This window comes from Petaurus breviceps, unplaced genomic scaffold, assembly GCF_028583685.1.
Source record: "Petaurus breviceps papuanus isolate PSGF00001 unplaced genomic scaffold, PetGlider_PUasm1.0 174, whole genome shotgun sequence".
Taxonomy (NCBI): domain Eukaryota; kingdom Metazoa; phylum Chordata; class Mammalia; order Diprotodontia; family Petauridae; genus Petaurus; species Petaurus breviceps.
Window position 1 is genome coordinate 62,482,212 of NW_027185761.1, and position 24,895 is coordinate 62,507,106.

The 24,895-nt window shown below is 48.3% G+C and overlaps 1 protein-coding gene across 1 annotated transcript in view; it reads right to left on the bottom strand.

The window, feature by feature from the left end:
- LOC138158208 (integrin alpha-9-like) overlaps positions 1–24,895 on the bottom strand; it is a 159,439-nt gene that overhangs the window by 72,573 nt on the left and 61,971 nt on the right. The gene's annotated exons all lie outside the window — the stretch shown is intronic.

The window sequence follows — 24,895 nt, forward strand, 5'->3', positions numbered from 1 at the left end:
TCACTCCATAAGCACACAGGAAGCACCTACTGTGTGAAAGATCACTTGGAAGTGCCTACTGTGTGAGGGGTCACTCAGCAAGCACATAGGAAGTACCTACTGTGTACCAGGAATTGTACAAGGCACAGGGGATCTGAATTCAAAGAAGGAAACAGAAATTGAATACAGAGAAGTGTGCCAGCCCCCATAGCCCCACAGGCAAGACAGGAAGTTGTGGCTAAGAAACAGCTTATGTGAAAAACCCCAGAAGGCCACAATGAACCACAAACCCACTCTGGGTCAATAGTATGACATGGAAGCCCAGAACACTAACAGCGGCCCAGCACCCAGGGTGAGGGAGGCGAGAAGCCCACTGCCCTCTGACCACACCTGCACGATCACACACATTCTGGGCCATGACATTCAGGAAAGGCAGTGACAAGGGCCTTGAAACCAAGGCACGTCCACACACAAGCCATCACACACACGGACTCTGGACTCTGCCCCTGGAACCACCCTGGGCTCAGAGAGACGAGCTCTGGCAATTCTCGTGCTCAGGCCCGAGCCTACACAGCCCTCACTAGCCACTTTCATACTACACTGCTCTAGGCTTGGCCTTTCTGCCTCCCCTTTATGTGTAGTCTTCCTCCATCAGAATGCAAGCTTCCTGAGGACAGGGACTGTTCTGATTTCCTGCACTGATCAGAGCAACTGACGCAATGTCTCTCACTGTCTCCATCTCTGTTTCTGCCTCTCTCTGTCTTCTCTGTCTGTCTGTCTCTGTCTCTCTCTGTCTGTCTGTCTCTCTCTGTGTCTGTCTGTCTGTCTGTCTGTCTGTCTGTCTCTCTCTCTTGGCTAAGAGAACCTGAAATAAACGTTTACCCTAGCGAATAAAAGACTTGGGTCGGTCGTGGCCTGACAGGTGCTTCCAAGTCTCTGAAGAGGAGTCCCACGGCCATAGGCTCTGACACATCCTTGGCCCCAAAGGGAGGCCGTCGGAGCATCCGGGGTGAGCTGCACATTTAGGCTCAGAATCAGGACCTTCGAGCTGGAAAGGGCCTACCCAAGGTTAGCCAGCCCTATCTGACAGAGCGCCTCTTGCCCCATCTGCCTAAAGCACAGCCAGCCTTTGCATGAAGACTGCCAATGGGAGGGATCCCACTCCAAATAAAGAAACATTCCCTGAGAGAAGAGCCACCGATGGCAGAAGGGGCTGCTTTGGGAAGCAGTTGGCTCTTCCTTCCCAGAGGCCTCAAAGCACAGTTGGGGGCTGTGGGGTGAACCCAAGCGACCTGGGGCTCTCTCCGAGGTCTCCCCGGAGCCCACGTGAACCACAGCTCTGTGTTCCAGACAGTTAGCGGCCACAACAAAAGCAAAGCCACAACCTCATAACCTCATAACTTGCAGACACTCTCTGTAGCTCTCGGCAGTTTCTGGTAAGGCACAAGAAGCCGTTTTTACACCGCTCGGGGGAAAAGGACCGCTAGAATTTCTGCAAAGGAAATCACAGCAAAGCGCGGTTGGACGGCGGCCAGGATGAGTTAGTTGACCTCACACTCTGCATCTATTTCATTAAATCCAGCTGAATCATGAAGATGTGGGGCAGTCTGAGGCATCTGCCTTGGGAGAGGGACAGCAGCGTGCTTAAGGTGACACGACATTTTACAGCCTCATAGTATCAAAGGCTTTGAGCCTCAAGGACCTCAGAGACCATCAACTCCAACTTCCCCTAAGCTGAGCTCAGAGAGGCTGCCTACAGCAAGGCCTGAGTTCAGGTCAAGCAGGGGCTTTACAATTCACATCTCATTTGGTCCTTACAACAACCCTGGGAGACAGGAGTGACTATTCTCATCCCTGCTTTACAGCTGAGGAAACTGAGGCAGGCCTGAATTAAGTGGCCAGCTAGTAAGTGTCTGATCCTGGATTTGAACTCGGGTCTTCCTGACTCCAGGTCTAACACTGTATCCAGTGGATCATCTGGCTAAATCTGCAGGGGCCTGCAACTAAAACTGTCTGCGGGCTCAGCTCTTTACTGCCTCTCTACATGTCTTAGGCACAGACACAAAATAGTGAGAGAAGATTTGTGATTTAGGCCTGGCCTAAGCCCCAGAAATTGAGGGAAGCCAAGTCAGCTTTGCCCAGGCCTGCCGGCTTAGAACAACTGACCCTTTCCCCCCCATGATCAAACGCGGCCATTGTCCGAGTAGGGTCTTGCACGCCTAACCCCCACGTCGACTCGTCAGAGGTTTCTGTACTTTAATCAAATCATCACCACTTCAGGATCATTCAACACTCATCTTTGTAGTTGCTGAAAACATGTTATAAAAATTCCCCGATTCCCAAAGTTTCATGCCTCGAAAAACAGAGTCAAGCAGTTACACTGTGTTTGACTTATTGCTTGTCATGCACTGCCCGAGGCAGAGCCAACATGTGCCAGTAATTAGGGAAATCCCCAAGTAGGGGGAAGGGTAATCCTCATGGAGACAGCAGAAGGCCAGGCAGGAGAGGAAAAGGGGGGACAGGCAGCACAAAGGCTCGGCCTCCGGCAGATGGACGACAGGGGGTCAAAGGTCAAAGCCAGTGGAATCTGCCAAAGGTCAGGGTGCTGAGATACAGGGAAGCAAAGGCTTTATCTGGACTCCAGCTTCTTCCCAGTAGGGAGGTCTTTGGATCCCAGAGACCCATAGGGCCTGCTGGGTAAATGCCCACAGACAGCTGTGGGGGAGCCCCAATCCTGCCTTCTCCCCCAGGCCTCCATGACGCCAGTGCTTTCCCTCTGTGACTGGCTCCAACGTATCCTCTCTGTATCTTGTCTGTACACTTCTGTTTGCATATTGTGTCCCCCCCCCCGCTGCCCCATCCCTGAGGGTGGATCTGGCCTGTGTGCTTTGATTGTATCCCCAGTACTTGGTATGGGGCCTAGCACAGAGAGGTGCTTCATAACATCTAACCATTGCCTCCGCCAATGCCATGTCATCTGCCTTCATGCCATCATCCCTCCTCCCAACGCCCCACAGCACCTCCTTGGGACTTGGGACCAGTGCTCAGTGGGCTGGCATTGGGGGAAGGCGCTGCTCAAGTCTAATGTACTGACTACCAATGGCTTCCTCAATCCCAAGGCCCTTCTTGTGCACCAGAATCACTCCCAAAGACACCCTCCATAAAGGAGCATTTCTGCCATCAGCAGGGGCAGGCAAGGATTCCATGTGTGTACTTTAGGGATGAGACACACTCAGCGGTCAGTCCAGCAACAACCATTGCTGTTCTAGAGATACAAGGAAAGGCAAAAACAGTCCCTGCCCTCAGGGAGAGTACCTGCCATTGGAGTGAGCCAGCATGGAAAAACGAGGCGCATATTAGATACATGGAGTAGAGAGGAGGCGATCTCAGAGGAGGATGGGGAAAGGCCTCCTGCACAACATACAACTGGAACAGGATCTTGAAGGAAGCCCAAGAAAACGGGAGCTAGAGGTAAGGAGGGAGATGCCAGGCATGGAGGAAAGGCAAAGCCACGGAGATGGGAGACATAGGACCTGCAAGCCGGCCGGTGTACTAGAGTCTGAGGAGGTCAGTAAAGCGAAGAAAGACCAATGGAATCCAGAGTGAATCTAGCCTGGGGAGAGGGACTGAGTGCTGAACAACAGCCAACTTCTCTGCTACCAGTCTCCAGGAAGGCCTGCCAATGTGGAAGGTATGGGGAGACACTCCTCCTCTCCTTAGCTCAAGGACTCCCTGGCAGTGGGGAGCTGACTGTCTGGATGCCCACTTGGACCCTGCACACGTGCTCTGCACATCAGCCTGGGCAAACTGCCACTCTCCCAAGTAGCCACTGACCACAGGGCCTTTGGCACAGGGAGGGAAGCCAGAGGGAAAATGTAAAAAGGAGTGGAAAGGAGGGAATTTATTTTGCTTAACCATCCTTATTTGTTACATGAATTTTGTTTTTTGAAATGGGGGGAGGGTGGGAAAGAGAAAACATAGGCATTTTTTCATTACAAACTAAAATAAAATTGAATTTAAAAAAACATAGTTTATATAATAGAAGAATATCTTCTTAGTGGTCACTTATGTCGAGCTTTTATAACCCAATTCCACTGTGGTCAGTTGGGCGGCCACAACATCCTGTTGATAGACTATGAAATGGTGGGATGGCTGCTCTGGGGTTCTGTCTGCACTCATTGGCCACCCTCTGAACTGTGGGTAACAAGCTGTTGAAAAGTGAAGCTTTACCCAAAGGGTGTGTAAAAGTTAATAGGGAAGACTTTAGGGAGAGTTCACTAAAGGTGAGGGGAAAAAACTTTGTGGAGCCTGAAAATTCCTTCCAGAACAAATGGGTGGTTTTGGTCATGACTGGAGGCCATGAAATTATACCTTTAGCATTGGAAGTATAACCACCTTCATTTTATAGAAAAGCAGCTGAGGTTCAGAGAAGCCCGAGACTGGTCCAAGGTCCCCTGAGGAGGAGATTCAAAGTCCCCAAATCAGAACCAAATCCAGCCTTCTTCCCATCTCCCCATGCAGTCTATGGGAGGAAGGAAGCCATCCTGCCCAAGATGTCTGTCATAACCAAGAGGCACTGCTCTGAAATGAGGCCAGCTCAGCAGTGAAGTTCAGTGTCACCAGGATGGCAGCAGGGGGAGGTACCAGCAAGGCTGGAGAACAGCTGCTCCCTGGTCCAAGCACCCAATTCACATGACTGGACACGCCAGCCAGCCTTCTGCCATGATTCAGCCACAAGATGTGACCAGCAACTATGCATGGCATCCTGAAGTGTTGGCTTCCCCTTGGGCTATCAGAACAATGGATCGATTGCTAAGCATTTATTTATTTATTTTTTGCCTTTTTTTTTGAGGGGCAGTTGGGGTTAAGTGACTTGCCCAAGGTCACACAGCTAGTTTTTCTGTGTGTGTGTGTTAAGTGTCTGAGGCCAAATTTGAACTCAGGTCCTCCTGACTCCAGGGCCAGTGCTCTATTCACTACACCGCCTAGTCACCCTGGAGAAGCATTTATTAAAGGCCGATTTGGGGCCAGGTGCTGGGGACACAAGGCAAAATGAAAAGTCTCTCAGCTATGGCTGACCATTCCTAGGGTTTTCCTCAGTAGCACTCAGTAAATGACTGTTCCCATGGACACACTAAGAAGCCAAGAGGCCTGACATATGATGCATGATACAGAAGTATGTTTCAGCACAAGAGACCAAGCCTCCCTCTTTCCACCCCATTTTATTCACCTCAATCTTCCTCACTCTACACACACACACACACACACACACACACACACACACACACACGCTTAGTTACAAAATGCAGTTGTTTTCTTCTTCACAACTACTTACAGCAGCTGTAGGAACATAATCTACGGAGGGCCTGTGACCCACATGGACGGGTCTTCTTCACTTTTTTGGTCTCATCCCCCAGCAGCCATTTGATGGAGCTTACAGCACGTTCCTCAGAATAATGGTTTTTAAATGCATAAAATACAACACATAGGTTGACAAAGGGAACCAATCATATTTTTTTAAAAGTTATCAAGAGGTTAAAAAGTTCCTGGAGCCCCAGTGACGAATCTGCTCTAGGGTGACAGGAGGAGAAAAAGTGATTTTGTATTGAGCTATAACTCCGATTTCCTTAGTGTGGGGAATTCCCAGAATGGAAATTCCCTCCACAGACACAGTAGGGCAATTTCCCTATAACTTAGAGTCTTAAATGATTAAATAAGACAACAGTTTAATTTAACGTTATTTTTTTGAGACAAAAACGTTCTTTTTCTTCCTCTGTTTCATCCCTGTTCCTTCCTTTAACTAGGCAAAATGTGAGAAACACACATATTATCATTTGTTATATTTTTTACTAAAATAGAAGAAATCTGAAGGATGTCATCAGAGAAATGTATGGGGGAATGGTCCAGCTAGGTTACAGGAGTAAGGAATCAATGAAGGAAATCCTGACGGCTCTGCTCTTGTACAGTCGCTGATATGTGTCAAGACCAGGACCCCTGAGACACTGGGCAGATATCCAGCGGTGGAATTATGGGGAAATGTGGGCCAGAGTCTCACAGTGATGAGTCGCAATCTACAATAGTGAAGGGAGCCCAACCCCTCATGGATGAGATGGGAGACCTGATGCAAACTAGAGTTTTCTGTTCCAATTATTGGTTTTTAGAGTCTAGAATGAAATCTAAGACATTATCTGAAGACAGGACAAATAATAATGCTTGTACTCTAGCTCCATTTCATGGCAATCTGAGGGAAGGGGAAAGAGGAAGGAAAAAGACAAGGATAAAGAAGTGAAACCCAGAGAGATGGAGACAGAGACAGAAACACAGAACCACGGACAGGGATAGGGAAGAGCAAGGGCTGATGTGGGCGTTTTTGCTGGAGACAATCAGCTCCAATGTGAGCTCACTCTAGTCCACGGCCGTGAGCCCATCAACAAGCAGAGCTCTAGGTACCCTTGATGTGCTTGCTGGTCTTTAGTCATTCTTGAGTCATGTCTGACTCTTCATGAGCCTATTTGGGGATTTCTTGCCAAAGATATTGGAGTCGTTTGCCATTTCCTTCTCCAGCTCCTGGATGAGGAAACTGAGGCAAGGAGAGTGAAGTGACTAACCCAGGGTCACACAGCTAGGAAATGTCTGCAGTTGCATTTGAATTCAGGTCTTCCTGACTCCAGGCCCTCCACTGTACCACCTAGCTGCTGCCACTATCTACCATCAGTGAATGGGTGTGATTCTGGAACCATGGCCCACATCTACATTGACATTCTCACTCAAAAATGAAACTAGAGGAAAAAAGGAAATGGAGGGACAGCTTAAAGCTCCTCCGTGGAGACAGAAACAGAAGCTCTGGCAGACACGCTTTGAGGAAACGAGAAATATCTTCCCAAGGGTTATTTGGTCATTCCGTTGGGTTGCAGTGTCCATGATGAGATTAAGCAGACAGAGCACTATGGCATTAATGGCAGATCCCCAACAAGGACCATTGCAGAGGAAGCCAATGAACCACTTGCCGAGTCCTTCAAATCATACCTGAAGATCTCAATGAGCAAGGTGACATGGCAGATGACCTAGAAAATTACATTGCAAACATGTTTCAAAGCCAAGGAATCAAAGCACTCCAGGGTCTGCAGATGCTTCAGAAGCTTCATGCCTAAACATCAAGAAACTTAATTTGAAAAGAGAGTGTGGATGTCCTAAAAAATATAATATAAGATAAATCTGGCTCCATCTTAAGAGAAGGGGCTGTAGACTAGAGTTGGTAGAAGACTGGCCCTGGAGACAGGGAGAGAGAGGTTCAGGTCCTTTCTCTGACACTTCCAGACTATGTGAGTGGCGGTGGTCAAGTCACTTAGCTTCTCAGTGGCCCATGCAACTCTCTAAGAGTAGAAGGGACAGAGGATGTTCACCTATACCAGAAGATTAGATGGTGTTTCTCCACTGGGAGTTCCATATACCAATGAAATCTCAAGCCCAGAGAGAGTGTGTGAATGTGTGTGTGTGTGTCTAGGTGTAGACAGATGGAAAGGGAGAGAATTCTCTTCCTAGCGAGCAGGCTATGACTGCAAATGTGTCAGTCATTTCTGAATAAAGAGTCTTAAGAATCAGAGCCTCAGGTGGTTCAAGCAAAGGTCGTGGCTAACAGCAAATTAGGCAAAGGCCAATACTGGAAAGAAGGCGCTACGTGCAGTTACAGCCGTTCTAACCCGGACTATTTAGACAAGCTCCTGACTCTAAAAAAAGTGGGAAGGAGATAAAAGTGAAGCCATTGACTTGAACTATTAACATTTCCTAGAAAAATCCAACAGATGGAAAATACTCACCCACAATGAGGCCAAGAGAGCCCAGAAACCGTCCCGGCCAACAAACACTCCATCACCCTGCCAAGCAGAGAGACATGGCGGCCAAGGACAACACTGCCTAAGAGCACATGGCAGAGGAGGAGAATGGATGCTGGTGAACAGGATGGGCTTACAAGACAGCAAGGGCCAATCAAGGAGAAAGCCAAGCCAGGCCTGCCGAGAGCCGGAAGATGGGCTAAACCAGACTGTCACCAGAGGGCCCTTTGGTGAAAATGACAGGAGAGCGAAGAGGCATGAAATGGCACAGATGTGCCAGGGTTTTCACAGTGATCCAATGTCAGGGGCACCAGACGGGGCTCGACCACCCCAGCACCCAACACACCAGGTGAGGCAGTAACAACAAAAAGGCCACCACCAGGAAGAGTGGCTAGACCTCCAGTATTTACAGAAGAGAAAATCATGCCAGACGTGACACAGTTTTAAAAGTACCAAGGAATGAAATGTGAGCATGGGGGAAGGATTCCAAAAGAATGAAGGAAAAATATCTCAGTATTTAAGCTTTTTTTCATCTGTATCACATTTTTCTGAGAATGGTCTTCTCATGCACTGAAGGCATCCTTGACGAAAGCTTGAAAAGGAAATAGGCAGGCTTTTGCAGGGTGACCTTCTGGAGAAGGCTAAATGTTTTCAATCACTGAGAGGTCCAGAAATCATAAGATTCCAGGTTGAATGTTGATTTATTTTAAGAAAGCATTTGAAATTCTTGGTTCCTTCAGATTACTCTCTGGGAGGGATACAGAAAGAAATTTAGGCAACACATAAAAAAATAGTAAAATTAATAATTACTAATAATTTAAAATATTAGTAAAAGAGGGAGAAAGCATTTGACTCATTGATACAAAATGCAGCATCCAAGGCTCTCCTCAAACTAGATGTTTCTTATGCATATATCAGAATGACATGGGATTCTTTGGCACAGAGATAGCTTCACTTACCAATCTGCTGAGTATTGACTAAAGCAAGGTGTGAAGGAGGACATACACACATATATACACATATGTATATATACAAATGTACATGGGTATATGCGTTCATCAAAGGTGTCCACCAAGGCCACATATGATGCCCTGCACAGGAGTCATCTTAAAAATTCCCTGTCTATTGTCAGGTTTCCAAATGTTCCCAAAGACATAGAATACTGAGCTAAATGTGCCAAGACCAAGAACATTTCAGTGAACTCCAGGGTCTTGGGAAAGAGCTGCATCTAATTATCCACATACAATGGAAACGTGATCTGACATGGGTGCATTCCTCCCCTCCTACTCCCACGTGCCCAGGACATGCCCTCCCCTAATTTTTGCAGAGCTGCCTTGGACACTGGGAAGTCAGGTCTCTTGCCTGGGATCACACATCCAGGATGTGTCAGAGATGGGCCTTGAACCCAGGTCTTCCTGAGTCTGAGGCTGGCTCTCCCTCCATTCTGCCACAACTGTTATCTGGCTGTGCCTCACAGAATGCCAGCGTGCCAGGCAGTGTGGTGCAGTGGACGGAACACTGGACCCAGAGGCAGAGAATCTGGCTTCAAATCCACCTCTGCCCTTTGCACCCATGTGACCTTGGGCGAGCGAGCTCCTCAAATTCTCTGGGTCCCAGTTTTCTCCCCGGTAAAAGTGAGAGGGGTGGGTCTCAACAGCCTGGTTTTTAAGGTCCCTGCCAGCTCTAAATTAATCTGAAGGGTGACTAAAAGCCCCATGGAGGACACGTGCCAGTCCCAGCTGGCTCCTTGTGACAACCTGCACGCAGAAGGGGACATGAGAGGGAACCTCGAAGCTGAGAGTGGCCAGAAGGGAGGTGAGCAGGTCACCAGCACAAGAGGAGAGGAGCAGAAAGGGGGTACCCCAGAGATGCTAAAGTGACCATGGAAGGCCTCTACCACATTAGACTCCCCTTATGGAAGGATAGTGGGAAAACATGGTCTGTCTCAGACATGAATCCCCAGGTTTTAAGGGCTCCCAAACCACAAGTGCTTCGTATTTCACCAGATCACAGATAGAGAGCTAGAAGGAGCCAGTGAGAGGTCCTCTTCCCCCCAACCCCTTCATTCTACAGACAAGGAAACTGAGGTCCAGAGGACTGAGGTCCAAAATCAGTCAGTCAGTATTTACCAAGAGTTTGCTGCGTGCCAGGGGCCATCAATCACATCTGTAACAAGGGCAGGATTTGACCCCAACTTCTCTGACTCCAGATGCAGAGAGTTTTCCATTGTACCAGGCATTTGGGGTGTAACCATCTTTGTATGTGTTGTCCCAGAAGGCCCCCGAGGTCCTTGACAGCAAGAACGGTTTTTGTTTTCAATTTCAAATGCATAGTACAGTGCTATACACACAGCAGGCACTTAATAAATGCTCATTGAATCGAATGCAATCAACATACAAGACCTTGCTGTATGGTAGCTGCACTAGGCTCAGGATCCCTGTTGGCACAGGATTGGACTTTGTGTGATACAGGGGCCCATAACCTCCAGGGTATACAGGCAACAATATAGGAGGAAGGAGCTCAGGGCTTCCTCCCAGATCTGAGGGGCTTCAGAACCAACAGAAATCCAGGGTGAGAGAGGACACATGAAGCACCCCATCCTTTGCAAACCTGACCCAAGATTCTGCCCTGAATATCCCCCTGGGGGCAAAGGGGGAAGCAGCCAGAGGGCAGCTCCGGAATATGTGAAATCCCTCATTTCCCAATGCGGATGACCTTGGGTTCTGTACAGCATCAGAAGAAGAGCCACCTCCCATCTCTGTCTAGGCTAGCTTCTTGTTGTGAGTCAGAGGTCCCTTAACTCCTTCAGGACGTGGGAGTCACCTGCAGGCACCAGGGATGGACTCTCCCATCCCCAGGCAGACCCAGGCAGGGCCCATGCAAGGCGCCAGGGCCTTTTTTATGCCCTGCCCACACCTCCTAATAACTCCCCACACTCCCACTGCTAATCAGAGGCAGACCCAGCACAGGGCAAAACACTCAGAAAACAGGGGAAGCAGACAGGATAACGTCTGGGTAGCCTATTCCCCAGCCCAGGGGCAGGTGGAACCAAGAGCGCTACAAGTCCTTAACACGTGAGTCTTCCCAGAAGTGAAGGGTCTTCTGGAAGAGTCAATAACCATCCACTCATCTCCTGCCACAACAACACTAACGCATTTTAGAACATAAAAGGTCATAAAAATAGCCAGCAGGCCATACATAACAGGTGCCTGGCCCACGGGCCGGAGCTTTGCGAGGCCTCGGCAGAGCAGACAGATGGACTCCACTTGAGACACTTCCTGATGGTGTGGTCCTGGACAAGGCATGAGAAGGGCCTGGGCATGATGGTCCCTAAAGCCCAACGGTCTCTGAAGACCCTCCGAGCTCTAACCACATGACTCCAGGATCCTAGACTGGCAGAGTGGGTGGTCTGAAGCAAGGACCTGTGGGCTCTAAGTTCCTGAAAGAATTAACTCTGCTGCCATGGATCCCTAACTTGTAAGCCAGGATGTATTATGTGAACATTAACTTTATCTCTGTTTGAGAATGGAGGATAGGATGAAATCACTTGAGATTCAGAAGGCACTGACCCAGGGGGAAGGCAGGAACCCTTCCTCATCTGAACTTCCTGAGCAGTATTTAAATGCTTTGGAGTCTTCACTCCTGCAGCTGCAAGCAAGACCCAGTTAACAGCCCCCACCTTAACCCAACTGATGAGAATTCAGAAGTTGATTCTAGTCAAGTATTTTGAAAATCTTGAAGATAGTAATAATACAGGTCTCAGGGTCACTGACTCAGAACTGGAAAGGCCCTTATTAGTCACCAAGTCCAACCCTCTTTCTTTTGAAAGGTGAAGGAAGCCTACCTAATGTGGGACAACTGGGGCTTTGTCCCCAGGCAGAGAACTTCACAGGGGCTGACCAACAGAAGCGACAGTAGATCTTAGCACTTCATTAGTAGGAGTCATTGGTCAACATCAGAAAGCCACCAGAACCCCTTCCTGGTCACATGGTGGTGGCTGCCCCTCTCATGACTGGGGTGCTAACGACCAGAGTGCCCATTCATGGTCCGCAGTGTTTGCATCACAAAACACAATTTCTAGTTCGGTGCTGCAGATGAGGAAACAGGAGTTTTATCAATGGAAATATTCACATTCAAGAAGACATACCCTAAGGACCATGGGCCTTTCCATCTGAATTGTAGCTGAAACCCATATGTGTCATTTCCCCCTCTTAGAATTCGAGCTCTTTCATAGGAGGGGCTGAAGTGATTTTCTGTCTGAGTCTCCACTGTTTTGACCCCAGACAGAGCTTAATAAATCCATTTTTCATTCGTCCATTCATTTCATTTGGGTTCGTGATGATCTCAGCATCAGATCACTGGTCCCAATCCTCAACACCCAACACTCGGCCACTTTTATTTCAGGCTGCAACCTTCTCCTCCCCCAACCTTCTCAATGGATCACAGGCACATGTTTGGGAATGTCAACGATTATTTTGCAATAAAATGATTTTGTAAAGTTGTTCTGAAATTATTTTGTTTTGAGAGGCTGGAATGCCACTAAGGAGACGCCAGGACATAGGAAAGGTTTTCCAGATGGTGGATCTTTCTGCATTCATATCTCTGCCCCATCCTGACTCAGTCCTCCCCTGGGATGGCCACTCCATAGACAGCAGTTTGGGCCATCCTCGTGCACCAAAGTGAACCAAGTCTGCTGATTCACTTGCTTAAGAATCACATTTGACTTTCTCAGACTCGCCTAGAGCTGTGGAGCATGTGTTTAGAGGTGGGGCTTGGCCAAGCCCGGGAAGACTCCAATAAGCAGGGAGGCCGCCCTGCTGGGCCCTGAAACCAAAGTAAACAAAGCCGCCATGAAGGCGTCTCGGACAGAGTATACACTGGTTTCTGCTGTCCTCGGGACGCTAACCAGGGGCTGGTCTAGTCTGACACTCTCTGGGCAAAAGTCAACCAGCTCGCCCCTTTTAAGGAAGGTACAAGAGAAGACGCAGGGCAGAAATGACTGCGTTAAGAAAAGCTGCAGTCTGCCGATTATGTCATTTAGAGAGTGTAAGAAAAATAGTGTGGAAGTTTAGCCAAGAGAGCTGGAAGGCGCTCTGATGTGTTTATGACCCAGCTGGGCCCCTGCGACATCAGGGGTCACCAATGGAATGAGAAGAATCAAAGCCCTACCAAAAATAACTCTCGAATGCACAGCACGGTGTTAGTCCCACGGAGCAAGATGACCAGGGTAGCAGCCACAGAGAAATGTTGGCAGATGAGTGGCTGCCCGCGATGGGGGCAGGTCCTTACGAAGGGCCGGGAAGGAGAGTCTGGGGGCACCAGGGCCCCAAGGAGGCTTACAGTGAAAATGCCAGGTTCCTTCCCAAATGCCCCCTGGCACTCGCAGACCCGAGGGCTCTTCCAGTCAGTCAAGTTCCTGCACCATTTATGAGCAGTGCTCAATTCAATGAACATCTATTAAACACCTACTATATGTAGGAGGGGTGTGTGCATTAAAGAGCCACCTCTGACACCCACTGCCCTAGTGATCCTTGGTACATCACATGCCTCTAAATGCCCCCAGGCGGCAAACAATGACTTCACGAGATGCTAATATGCACCACTATGCTTGATCTTTTGAAAAGAGCCTTAAGCCCCTCTTGGGTACGAGTGAGGCTTGGGGGGGGGGGGCTGAAATGAAAGAGTATCCTGAAACATCACAGCAGAGCATAAAAGCCAAGGGGACTCATTTTCTTTAGAGTCAAGGAGCCAGGGAGGGATCTGAAGGGCACAGACCTTTACAGAAAGAGCCCCCAGCAACAGCTCCCTAGGAAACATACTACATGGTGAGAATGACTGAACCACTCAGATTTCCTCATTGTCTCTAAAATGAGCCTTGTCTAATAGAATGAAAGTTCTCTGACGGCACAGACTGGCTCCCTTCTCTATTTAGACCCCCAGTGCCTCGCACTGTGCCCGACCCAAAGCAGGTATCGGACAAATGTTTGTTGATTGCTTATTAACATCAACTGAGGTATCAGATGGAGGGAGGTGGGGGAGGGCAGGATTGAATGTTTGCCAGGATCTTCTGTGGGCATCCTGGAGCCTGCCCCATGCAGGGCTGGTAGGGACCTCTTAGACCCTCCAGGCCAATGCCCCACTCCCCAATCTTACGGATAAGGAAACTGAGACCTATGGAGAGTAAGTGATTTGAGCCAAGTTTATATAGTTAGCAACTATAGGCAGAATCTGAACCAGGTCCTCTGGCTCTAAAGTCAGAGCTATTTGCATGGGGCCAGGCTACCTCAAGTCCTAGGGAGCTGCCTGAGACACAGACGGGCTCAGTGAGGAACACTAATCCTTGATTCAGCCTCAGAGGGACAGCTGATTCCACAGATATTAGGAATGAAGATGAAGTCCTGAAGATTCTCCCCCTTCATTCACATGTCTTCCTGGGCTCCTGGGGTGCACATGAGTGTGTGTGGTGTGTGTGCGTGTGTGCACGCGTGTGCATGCTGGGGGTGGGCTGTAAGTAAAAGTGGGGACAACCTAGCCATTGTCTTTTCTTGTCAGCAGGCGCTTTCAGGGTTCCAAGCAAATGGCCTTCGAGGTCATCCATCCAAAGTCCCCCGCTTCCTGCTTTGCCATCCCAACTCCACTGAGAGCAGGACATGGTGCTACCTGCCTTGTCACAGAGATCTACAAAGGAGGGATGTTCCCCTCAAGCCCTTCTTCCGCTTGGAGCCCACAGGAAAGCTTCCTGTGTGACTCCTGTCTGTACATGGACGCTTGCATGTCGTCCCCCATCAGACGGGGAGCTCCTTGAAAGCTGGGGCTGTCTTTTACCTTTCTTCGTAACCCCAGAACTTGGCACTGTGCTTAGCCTGGCACAACAACACACCTGTTAACTGCCTGCCTATTTTAGCTACAGTCTTTTGCTCTAACCCTCTACACCCCTTCTTTACGTAATGGCTCACAGCTCTTTGGGCTGCTGAAGCTCCCTGTGACCCTGAGGTATCCTGATTCAGAACAGGAAGAGCAGGGACCCTCTCGGCTAACCTTCCTTGGGCCTTCTTCCAAAAACCCAGCTGCTTTCCTGATAGAAAATGCTAAATGCTCCCCTGGGAAAGCTTTCGGTGTTACACAGCCTGACAGGACAGGGTGGGGATCCTCCGGTTAAAGATGAATGCATCTATGAGGAACACAGGCTCCCCTGCCCTGGCCTGTGTCTACAGAAATGAGAGGCACACAGAACACATCATGTATGTGTGTTGTTACATGTATACACACAAACCAGACAGGCAGCATGGTGTGGAGGTCAGAGAGATAGTCTCGGAGTCAGGAAGACCCAGGGTCAAGCCCCATTTCTCGCACATACTGACTATATGACCCTGGGCAAATCACTCAATGGGACTCAGTTTCCTCGTCCATAAAATGGAAGAGGGAGAACTAATAGCCTCCAAGGTCCCTTATAACTCTAAAACTATGACTCTACAGTCCTAAGTTCCTAGGCAGGACTTGAGAGGAGAAAGTGACTTGTCCAGGGTCACACAGTCACCAAGGAGCCAGGTAGGACCTAGTTTCCAGCTCTCCTGGCCTTCCATTACCCAACACATAAGAACAGAAGCCTCTCCTGGGTCTCTATGGAACCAGCCTGAGATCCCAGCCATCAGCAGGGGAGCACAGCTCATTCCCCTTCTGTAAGAGAGGATATCACAGCACTGCTGGGAGTAACACATCCTAGGGGGAAAATCCAAACAAAACCGCGTCCATTATGCAAATGCTTGTGCTGGACATTCAAGGCCACATCTAACCATGCCTCCCTCTCCTCCTCACAGAGCAGGGCCTGTGCTCTCCTACTAAGGAAGGAAACAGATACGCATCCTTCAAAGCACGGAATTAATTTCAGTTTAGACTGCTAAGGTGGTTTTTTAAATTTCTTCTCTGCTCTAAAAAGGAAAAATAAAAACAGAGTTGAGGGTTTTCATTTACCCCTCCAGTGAGGCCAGTACATCTTCAGCATGGCTAGCGAGGGTCAGGGGCCCTTTGGCCCTCAAGCTGCTCCCCACAGCTCACCAATGACAGTAAATAATTCAGTCTGGAGAAACAGCCTGCTGTTGGTTTCTAAAGGGGAAGGGGTGGGGAACGGCCATTGGCACCAGATTTCCATTTCCCTTCTGATTCCATGATCTCATTAGGTCACGTTGAAAGCCCAGCCCAGTAGGGTCAGTCCCATCCCCACCTCCAACAGTTTTTATTTCCTACCTTGGGTTTGGGGAGAAAAATGTTTTCTGTCTCCCTAAGGTGGCCTTCCCTCAGGCCTCGGGGCCAATTAACCAATCATTTCGGTCTTCAGATAACATAGATGCTGCCAGTTGAGTTGGAAAGGGCTCCCAAGAAGGGGTACCAGACAGAGTTTGCCATGAAGTTTGGCATTAACTTCTGGACAGAGTGTTAGCCTTAGAGTCAGGAATACATGAGTTCGAATCCCAAATCAGACACTAGCTATGTGACCTGAACAAGTCACCTACCCTCCCTCTGCCTCAGTTCCCACATTTGTAAAATGGGGATAATAATTGTACCTACATCTCAGAGTTGTTGTGAAGATCAAATAAGTTAAGACAGGTAAAGTATTTAGTGCTGAACATTATTATTATTGCTTGAGATGAATTTTTAATGGGTGGAAAATGGAGAAAATTCAGCCTTCACCTATTAACAATGAAACCATCCAGAAGGTAAAGAGAAGAAAGAGAAGAGCTTTTGAAAAAACCAACCATGTGACCAAGCCTGAGAGGCAGAGCTTCTCCAAGGGGGATTCAGGAACGAGAACATGAACCCAGAAAACACCCCCTGCCCTCGGCTTCCTGGCTGCTCACCCCAAGGCATCCCTAATCAATGTGTCCAGTTACTCTACACTGTCCTGCTGTCTCTGGTCCTGTCTGGAGATGTTCGGATGGCTGCCCTCCCGGCCAGCAAACATTCAGAAATAAAAGACTGAACAGCCAAGAGATGCCCCTTCATCTTGTGGCAGGGACAGGAGGGGAAGGAAGAGGCTGCTTACTGGGCCTGATGGGTTTTGAGGAGGAGAGAGAGGAAGGCGGTCTTCTCTACATGCCATGGCTGTTTGCAGGCCCTTTGGCAGCGATTCCCAGCCTGGGATCTGAGAACTTTTTAAAAGATAGTTTGATACCCACACCTCAACATGACTGGTTTCCTTTGTGTTCATTGTTTTCTGCATTGGAAAACCTTCTTCTGAGGCTTCACTCAAACCTTGTGATGCCAAAAAGGGCTAAGAAGCTCTGCTTTAAGGGGGAAATCACTGAAGTCTTACAGTGAGATGATCCTTCACTCAAATGTATGGAAGGAACCATTCAAACTTAAAAATATATAATCAGCAATTTACCAAGAGATTCTTTATAAAAATTATTTTTGACTAGTTGCTTGGATCTCAGGTCTGTTTTTCCATAGATGCAAGGTAAAGAACAGTAGTTTGGCTTCAAGACCAGCCCAGCAAAGCCTGCTAGGTGATTCAATGTGCAGAGTGCCAGGCCTAGAGTCTGAAAAACCTCAGTTCAGATCTGGGCTCAGACACTTACTAGTTCTGTGACCCTGACAAGTCACTTAACATGTTTGCCTCAGTTTCCTCATCTGTAAATGGGGGTCATAACAGCACCTACCTCCCAGGGTTGTTGTCAGATTATAACTATAAAGTGTTTACTTACACAGGGCCTGGCACACAGTAGGCATTCTAGAAAAGTCAGCTATTATCAGGATTAACATCTCCTTGAAAGACAGTACTCACAGCTAGAGCTGGGCTAGAGCTGGCCACCATTTATAATAGTCCTGGCAAAGGTGGCAGGGGTGATGTCTGGAGGAAGCAGCTTCCCCAGACTGAAGGTCATCAGGCAGAGACCAGGTGACATTGCTCTGGAGTACTGTGATTCAGGCAGGGGTTGGCATCATATATTATACCACCTATCAGATTACAACAGGTAATAGAAATTGTGCCCTCCAAAGTTACTTCCTGGGTGTTTATTGAATTGAACAGGCTGTTCATTTCAGCATCATGAGCTGCTGTAAGGAAGAAGGGGCGCAGTCCAGTCTGGCTGAGACATGAAGTGTGCGATGGGGAAGACCATGGAAGCAAGGCCCCCGGAGCCCGTGGATGTCACCCCAAGGCTTTACGGACTCTGAGGCCGGGAAGTCACATAGGACGCTTAGAGTGCCTCTCAAAGACAAGGCTAAGTATGTTAGCACAGCTGAGAAGACGGGGTAGGGGGGCTGCTGCTCCTATAGTAACCCTGATGGTTCCAGCTCCCTCCCCCCTGAGGCCGCCAATAGAGGAAGACGCTTACAAAAGCAGAGTCGAGGCTTCCGGTCAATGTTTCTAAACCAGCCCACATTCTGTAGGGCTGACTACTGACTGAGCCTAACCTAAATTCTGTGAGAATAAGGAAGGAAGAAGAGGAGGAGGAGGAGGAGGAGAAAGAAGAGGAGGAAAAGAACTAACATTTATACAGCATTTTAAAGTTTGCCAAGTGCATCATTAAAAAAAAAATATATATATATATATATATGTCATTGGAACTTCACAACAACCCTGGGAAGCAGGTGCTATTCTTCTCCCCATTTCACAGCGACAGAACTGAGGCCCAGAGAGGTAAGTGACTTGCGCAGGGTCACAGAGCTACCCACTGCACCACCAGCTGCACACCGAGCTTTGAGAACACCAAGCCCTACAGAAACAAGAACCCCAATAACAGTGACTTCCATGTAGGTCTGGGGCCCATCTGGCAGGTCTCACTCACCCCGTTCTCATCAGTGGAACAGAGAAGCAACAAGCCAATAAACAATACGCGCTCCGTTTGGACGTCGGGCCTCAGCTGAATTCTCACTTCTCTGAACCCCTGCATATCCTTTTTCCCCATCAGAGGATACTGTGATAGCTTTAGTATCCTGAAATAAACTTCCACAGAGAGTAAAATGAAATGGGCGGGTGAGCCCTTTCTTTTGCTGCTAATCCTGAAAATCTGCTAAATTGCCAAAGAGAAATCCCTCCCATCCTGCCCTTTGATCTGAGTCATGATCTGGGTTTGCTACTCCAGAGGAAACATCACTACCGTCAGGATGACAGGGCTAGCGACCTGTGGGCCACAGAGGCAGGGGATGCCTCCCCAAGATCCCTCAAGAACAGCAGATCCTTGGCCATTCTGAGGCTGTCTGTGGACAACTGGTCAAGGCAAGGAGAGCCTGGGCTGGCCCACTACACCGTGGTGATTGAGCTGTGAGTCTTAAAGGAAGGCAGGGGATGTGAGCCAAGCAGGCCTCCTCATGGGCAGCTCTGAAGTGTCTGGTAACGAGAGGAGTTTTCCCCGTGAGTCTGTGTTTGTGCCCCATTGGGGAACCCTCACCCACTGGGCTGTGCTCAAAGCCGCCTGAGCCCTCAAGCCCTGGGGGCATCAAAGGACTGGGCAGGGATAGGTCTCTGGAACAGTCAACAGCAGTGTCCTTCATGGTATCTTCTGCATCTGCCCCTATTGCTCTGGAGTGCCTGAGCCCAGTACCAGGAGAGTGCTTCATAAATGTGGACTGATGGATGGACGAGCTGAGCAGGCAAAGGGAAGAACAGAGGAGATGCAAAGAACCATCTGATGTCTCCTCCAACACTATTGTCTTCTTGGGGCAAGCCCTGATGGTCGTTTGATCTGTACTCTGGAAGCCCGTACCCAGGAAACCTTTCATAGAGACCTCTTGGATCAACGAGGTGTTTAAGGGCTTAAATTCCTGGAGAAATCATGCTCGCCAGGCTTCTTTCTTAAGCCTCCCCCACCAACCTGATCCCAAATAGCCTTTATTTTTTTTTTAAGCAATCAGGGTTAAATAACTTGCTCAAGGTTACACGGCCAGTTATTTCTGGGTGTGGTGCTAAGTATATGAGCCTGGATTATCTGATCCCCAGGTCATCCCGACACCAGAGCCAGTGCTCTTACTCGCTGAGCCACCTGGCCGCCCTGTAATAGCCTTTATTAAGGGTGGAGGGCATCTAGAGTACAGAGAAAATGGAAAGCTCTGCAAAGAGTTTACACTCCACAGGAGGGATGCAGCATTTAGAGACAAGTTACCAGCATCCAGGCAGCCTCACGGGAAGAGCATCAGTCCTGGAGTCAGGAGCCCTGAGTTTGAATCCAGCCTCAGGTGCTCACTAGCTGTGGGACCCTGGATGAGTCATTGACCTCAGTCTCCCCAACTGCAAAGTTTCCCCAGTTGTAAAATGGAAATAATGCTAGCACCTACCACCCAGAGTTAGTGTGGGGTTCAAAAAAGATAATATTTGTAAAGTGCTTTGCAAACTTTGAAGTGTTACATAAATGTCAGCTATTAATATATGTTATCTATTGTTATATTATATATTACATATAATGTAAAAATAATATATGTGTGTATGTATGTGTGTATGTGATGGATTTTGGAAGATTATAGATTTGGTGCTGGTAGGGATCTTATAAGCCATCAGGTTCAACCCCTTTTATTTTACGGATAGGAAAACTGAGGAAGACAGAGGTTAAGTGGCTTACCCAGGGTCACAGAGCTATTAAGTGTCTGGGATGTGATCTGAACCCAGGTTAGCTTGGCTACAAGGCCAGAGCCCTAGGATAAGAGAAGGCTTTCTGCAGGAGGTGACTACTGAGCTGAGCCTTGGAGGGAGCCAGGGACTTACACAGTCTGCATGTTTTAAGAAAACTGTCTGCAGCTGTGGAAGCCCCCACATCAGGCAGATATGGTCAGAAAGCAGTCAGCTCAAGCAGCGCCTCGGAAAGCCAATTGCCCAAGAGCGCCTTTGTGAGAGCAGCCGAGTCCCCAGGCCAAGCCCCTGAGCCCCACATGCCTCGAGAGCTGTCAAGTCCTTCCACAGGGGGCCTCTGGGATGCTCAAAAGCTTCCTTATACCCAAAGTTTTTCAATAACAACAACAATGAAAATCAGCATTTACAAAACACACGTCTGCAAGATGCTTTTCCTACATGCATGCACACACACACATATGGTGGCCTAGTTTACATGTTTACGTTAACATTTTTCTAAAAGCACAAGGGATGGACCTCAGTGTCTGGCACCTTCTGAAACGTGCTGAGCCTGAACCACTGTGAACTGTGCCCTTCTGTCACATTCCTGGTCTCGTGAAATCCTCAACCCATCAGCGATGAGGTCCAGAGAACAAAGGATGCTGGGTCCAGGCCAAATACTCTTCCCGGAGGGTTCAGAACAGCAGGGCAGAAGCCAGACAGACTGACAGGGGCTCCCAGGTTCCATGTGGGGAGGAAGAGCTGGGAAAGGCCACCTCACTTAGCCCATAGGAGGGTGGTGCAGCCCTCCTTAAAAATGCCCATTTCACCCTCAACCAAAAGCAACAGATCACTGAGCTCACATCTCTATTGAAGACAGACATGCTCGAACAAGGGCTCTTCTCAACACCAGCCAAACACCCAGAAAAATGTTCTTTGTGCTCAGGAGACATGAGAAGGGAGGACTAAGGGACTGCCGAGGTCCTGCCAACCCTAGGGAGATGCTTGTCTGGAACTTCTCGCTGCCTTGGGGGCTCTGTTAGATGGAGTCGCTGCTGGTCGGCCTTCATTTTTGAAGAGATCTGGGGGACATCTTGACTCTAATGTGAACTGGATTTAAGTGAGAGCTGTACAAAGTCAGTACAAAGCAGAGGAAGGAGGACTAGGTTTGGAAACTCAGAGGACCCGGATTCAAATCCCAGCTTTTCTACTCTCAAGGCAAGTCAACTAGTGTTTATTGAGTACCCACTGTGTCTGGAACTGTGCTGAGCACTAGGGATGTAAAGAAAGCCCCCAAACGTCCCCCTCTCAAGGAGCTCAGTGTACTGGGGAAAGAGCATGCAAACAATTACGTACAAGCAAGCTACGTACAGGATAGGCCTGACGAATTAATGGAGAGAGGAAAGGGCCCCTTAGCACTAAGGGGGACTGAGAAAGGCATCCTCTGCAAAGCGGGGTTTTAACTGGGACTCAAAAGAAGTCAAGATAGGGAGGAGGTAGAGATGGGGAGGAAGGGAATTCCAGGTATGGGAGTAGCTAGTGAAAACCCTCAGAGTCAGGATGGTCTGAATAAACATCTGGGAACAGCAGCGCAATCTTGCTACTTACCCAGGAGAGACACCCAGCTCCCTCCTCTGCTTGAAGGCTGCCCTGCCTCCTCCGACCCTTGACCAAATATGGATTCTGATGATGTGTATCGGGTTTCCCCAGGGAAGTTATAAAGCAAGGGCTAGTTAGGACTGCATTTCATCCTTCTCTGCAGGCCTCAGCTCACCTTGCACTATCATGAGCTCAACAAAGTATGTTCACCTTAATGGGAGGGGGGGTCTGGTTTGGGGATTTTTTTCCCTTTCCTAGGGAGTTAAAGGCAAAAAACCCTCCTCTTTCACAGAAGATTTTTCCAGCTGTATCTAGCAGATAAACATCGCTTAGAAATATCTAGGAGAGGCAACGAACAGAAGCTCTTCTCAGAACCAAGCCATGCTTCTGACATGTATTACTGAGGTGGTCTCAGGTAGATACATTAACCTCATAGCGCCCCTAGACAATTCTCTGACTGTCAGGTGCAGAATAATTGACAACTGCATTGTTTAGAGAGAGTTTCTTCACCTGGAACTACTAATGCCAATGAAATCACAGGTCCAGACCTACCACTCACACCCCCCCTTAAAAAACATACTAATCTGCTTTAGAGAAACAGGGAGGTGGTCAATGAAGCATGTGACTTGGAGTTAGGAAGATGTGGGTTCAAGTCCCACTCCAGACAGATAAATATAGATAGGCAGATAGGCAGACAGACAGGATAGATAGACATAGAGACAGATAGCTACACAGACATAGATCTAGAAAGACATAGATAGGCAGATACGGATAGATACATATGTGTATCTCTCTATATATCATGTATGTATATATATACACACTTATCACATGTGAGTATATGTATGCATACACACACAGACATACACAAGGTGTCCCAAAAGTCAGTGCAGTTTTCAGCTTTGGGGACACTCTGGGTCATGACACAGGGTCATGACTCTCAAGCTGGAACGGGCCTTAGCGGTCATCTCGTCAAACTCCCTCATCTTACAGATGGAGAGACTGAGGCCCAGGGAAAGGAATTGGTTTTCCCAAGGTCACACAATCAGGATGCTCATGGCAAGGTCCATATCGGACAAACCAGAAATAGTTATGAGTGGTGGAAAAAACAAACTCCCAAATGGCCACCTAATTTTTATTCCATGATGAATGGTGAGATCCTATCCATAAGCACAACTCCTCAAGAAGGAAGGGGAAAATCATCTCAGTGCCTGGGGAAATTTGGAATGTATACCCTCCAAAAAGTCTACCCTTCTTTCCTTTTATATTAGCTTCCTCTAGGAGTTATAACTCCCTGGCAGACAGGAGGAAAGGCTGACTTTGGTTATGGCCCCAGATCACAGCTCTCCCTTTTGTCCAGTTTGCTGCCAGCCCCCGCACCCACCAAGGTACTACATATTAAAACAATAACAAGGGAGGCATTTCATAAAACCCTGATGATACTGGGGTGTTCTTCCCAGTACTATTGAGGGAGGGGGTCCAGAAGAGAGCCCAAGAAATGGGAAAAGGCCCCATGTGTGCCCCCGAGGAATTATGCTGCTGAATCTACAAACTCAAGGCTTTTGGGCAGGAGACAGACTTCAGTTTGGGGACTTGTTGTCCTGGAAAATGGCATAAAAATAAATTTCTGAAGCCTGAAAAAACTAGCTGGTTAAAGTAAAACACCCCCTTCTTCCTTCTGAGGAGGGAGATTCTGAATTCTTTCCCTAAAATCCAAAGGGTGGCATCCTCTGCTAGCAGCAAAGTGAATGGTGGCCTCCTACCCCAAGCCGGCTTCATCATTCAGAGCCTCTCATATTATTCTATTTACTCCAGAGGCCTGGTGCAAAAGAAAAAGGCAGCTGTGTCCTTCTAGCCAAGCCAAAGAAACTCCACTTCCTCATGCCAAAGCCAATATTCTGCCCTGTAGCTGATTAGAAAGTCATCCTGGAGGCAGGATGCACCTTTCGTGGAAGGCCAGTCATATTCACAACCAGCCCAGGGAAAAATGTACTGGGAGTTGGATTTCATTATTCCCATAAGCTAAATTGACTTTTGGGAAGATATCACTGCAAATGAAAAAAAAGAAAGATTTGGATCTTGAGCTTTCTTCTACTTTTGTCTGTGATTTCACTGGTGTGGAGGTTCTAAGCAACTAAGTCACCCATGGTCACAGAAGTAGGATTCATCAGAGGGAAGACTTGATGACCCCAGGCCTTCCTGACATCAAGGCCAACCCTCTTGTGTACAAAGCCATGCTGTGACTACCCAAGTCAGGCTCAGTTCAGGTACTACCTGGTCAAACCTTCCTGGACTGTCCCAATTATCAACCATTTAGCCCTCCTTAAGCCACCTTGTTCTTTACACACACATATACAAACTCTCTCTCTCTGTCTCTGTCTCCGTCTCTCTCTCTGTCTCTCTCTGTCTCTGTCTCTCTCTCTCTCTCTCTCTCTCTCTCTCTCTGTCTCTGTCTCCGTCTCTCTCTCTGTCTCTCTCTGTCTCTGTCTCTGTCTCTCTCTCTCTCTCTGTCTGTCTCTCTCTGTCTCTGTCTCTCTCTCGAAGGATGGGAGAGGATCTTGCAGAAAGTAGGATTTTAGGCAAAGGAAGTCTGGGAAGCCAGGAGAGAGAGCATGCCAGGCAAGGGAGATGACCAGGGAAAATGCCAAAAAATCCAAAAAGATCAACACTTTAGAACAATAGGCTAGCTCTAAAAAGGCAACATTTCACAGTAATAACTGTAAAATCTTACTTTTAGGGAGAGAAAACCTGCCTTCCCCAGCCTAAGAAGGGAGCAGAGTGGTTGGAACCTAGATCTGGGTGTCTCCACAGGCTCAGCAGGACATGACCAGAAGCCCACAAAGCCTATTCCATGTGCCCCTACACTGAAGGAGGCTTAATGCACCCAGAGGGAGATGATGGTGCCACCATTTTCCATCCCAAAACAAACACATTAGGAATATTA